The sequence below is a fragment of the Egretta garzetta genome, unplaced genomic scaffold, assembly GCF_000687185.1.
Source record: "Egretta garzetta isolate BGI_Z169 unplaced genomic scaffold, ASM68718v1 scaffold108, whole genome shotgun sequence".
Taxonomy (NCBI): Eukaryota; Metazoa; Chordata; class Aves; order Pelecaniformes; family Ardeidae; genus Egretta; species Egretta garzetta.
Window position 1 is genome coordinate 472,985 of NW_009260614.1, and position 2,666 is coordinate 475,650.

At 55.2% G+C, this 2,666-nt stretch overlaps 1 protein-coding gene across 1 annotated transcript in view; it reads left to right on the top strand.

Moving 5' to 3' along the window:
* Positions 1–2,034: 2,034 nt before the first annotated feature.
* Positions 2,035–2,666, top strand: part of C1QA (complement C1q A chain) — a 2,516-nt gene continuing 1,884 nt past the window's right edge. The window contains exon 1 of the mRNA XM_009645074.2: positions 2,035–2,121. The gene's annotated coding sequence lies outside the window, so the exon portion shown is untranslated. The remainder of the gene's footprint in view (positions 2,122–2,666) is intronic.

The following is a 2,666-nucleotide window of genomic DNA, read 5'->3' on the forward strand; positions in this document are numbered from 1 at the left end:
GAGGGGACAGGGAAGGGGACAGGGAAGGGGACAGGGAAGGGGACAGGGAAGGGGACAGGGAAGGGGGAGGGTGCCAGGATGGAGGGATCTTTGTGCCAGGGGAGGTGGCCTGCAGCAGCCTCTGGGATGAAGCTGTGCAGTGCTCATCCACGGCTCCCCACAGCCGGGCAAACTCCGGAGCTGCTGGTGTCCCAGCTCCAGATCAGCAGGAGGAGGAGGAGATGCTCAGAGGATGGGAGAGGAAGGCTTGGCTTGAACGCAGCAAGACTAATAGTCAAGCAAGTGGGGCTAAGCACAGCTTGGCGGTTTCAAGGACCTGGAGGAGGTGCTGCCTGGACCAACACCACCTTCCAGGAGATGCTGGAAACCTGTAACCAGCCCCCTGTAACTCAGCATTTAAATGGGGTTAAGGGGACAGTCAGAGACAAAGGAACACCAGGACACAGCCATAGATCAGTGCTCTCATTTTGGCTGTATACTAAGAAAGGGCAATAGGGCAGAAATACAATTACTGCCCAGAAACCCCGTTTTGCGGAAGGTAGGTCTTTTCAAACTCACCTGTCATCTTTTCTTGACACAACTACAGCTCTGGTTGATAGAGGAACTCTGCTGATAGGATAAAATCGCATTTCTTCTGGGTATCCAATTTATTATGGGGTGAGATGTTGATTAAAAATGTGTATTATATTGCATTAAGAGGGCATATATTCAATGAATTAAAGACCAGCTCAGTGTCAGATTTCCAAAGGTAATTACTAATGGAGATGCACTGGGGAGTGAAGTATTGTCTGGCAAGGGTCTCTGGGGCTGATTTTTGGTTTCACACCAGTCATTCCCATTTTCATCTGTTTGAGGAACAACGCCACAGCTTCCCTGGGAGCGCTGGAGACAGTGGGTGGAGGAATGGGGGGGTTCCCACCCCCCTGGCCTTGGGACCACCTGATCTGGGCCTGCACCCATCCTCTTTCCTTGACCATCCCCCCTGGAGCTCCAGCTGTGCCTGTGTTTGCTCTGAGGACCCCAGCACTGCTTTCTCATGCAGGTCAGCGCAGTTGCCACGGGACTCCCGAAAGGAGACTCCAGGTGGGTATGGACCAGAAAGCCCTTCCAAGCCACCCACTGCGTTCCCCCATGGTGTGACCTGGCTGGTGCCCAGGGTCCCAAGGACGGGGTAGACCTCAGCAGGTTCACCTGCTAAGGTCATTGCTGCACATCTCATCCCTCTGCTCATTACTGTAGTGGGGCTTGGGTACTGGTGGTATTTTTGGCCTCTTCTGTGGCGGAGATGAACATGTATCCCTGGGCACATTCTCTGGACTCGCTGGTGTGAGGCATTGGCTTTTTCATTTTGCAGGTCTGGATCAGGCTATGCACAGCTCCTGGAGTTGCCCAGATCTGGCTGGTGCAAGGCACAGCCACTCCAGGGGGACCAGGAGCAACCAAGGTGCCAGAGACCCTGTCTTCTCCTGCTCTGCAACAGAGACAAGGTCCCCAAACCACTGAAGCAGTGGGAAGGAGATGTCTCACCAAACATGCTCGAGCCCTGCTGAGCCACATAGACACTAACAGTGCCAAGGGGGGCACCTGGAGGGTTGGCCCCCAGCAGCAATGACCAGGCTGGGTACTATTGACAGCCAGGCTCTGCCCATTGTCCAGTCCAGGAGCCATCAAGAGTCAACCCTGGGCCCCATCAGGCATCCCTTGGATGGCTGTGCCACCTAGGGCTGACATGGCCTGTCCCCTCCTGCAGTGACAGAGCTGTGCCATGCCTTTGGGCACCCTCCAACTTTGTGTTGCTCTGTGCCCAGTTACGACCTGTTCCTGCTGTGAGGACTGTGCTGCTGGGCAGGGTGGGAACCCTGCAGCCCTGCGCTTCTGCTGACCAAGCTGTTCCCTGGCTGTGACCAGCACTGCCAGGGTCAAGCACAGAAAGGGGAACAAGTTTCTCTCTCGTGCAAAGAAAGCGAAACTTGGCACTTCTCTTCCCCAACCAGGCAAACCACCATGCATGCAAGTACATCCTCCCCCCCCACACCTCCTCTTCCTCCCTGCTCCTGAGAAAGAGGTTCCAGCAAACAGAGCTTCTGCTCAGACTGGTCCGTCTTCACCCCCAGCGAGGAGGTAGGTCACCCCAAATGGCTGGGGACACATTCCTCATCTGCCACCGCTCTCCAGTCCTTGCTCCCTGTCCCCTTCTTTCTTCACTTCCCCCTTCCCCAAGATTGGGGTAGGTCTGAGTGCTCTGGACCTCCCTCCTCTTTCCCAGCTCTGCGTGTTGCAGATCTGGACCCCTTTTGCCTGTTTATCCCTCTCCTGTTTATCCCTCTCCTGTTGTGTCTCTGCACCCCTTCCTCACTTGTGCTCTTCAGTCCGTGGGACCACTGCCCCACACACCCATGCTTGGCTCCCCCAACACTGGAAGAACCATACTCTGCATGCGTGTGATGTGTGACCACCCATCTCCAGGACAGGCACCAAAGGGGTTATGCTGTGCTCCATGTCCTAGAACCATAGAATCACTGAATTGTTTAGGCTGGAAAAGCCCTTTAAGATCATCAAACCCAACCGTTCCCCTAACCCTGCCATCCCACCACTAAACCCTGGCCCTAAGCACCTCATCTGCCCAGCTTTTAAATACCACCAGGGGCGGGGACTCAACCCCTTCC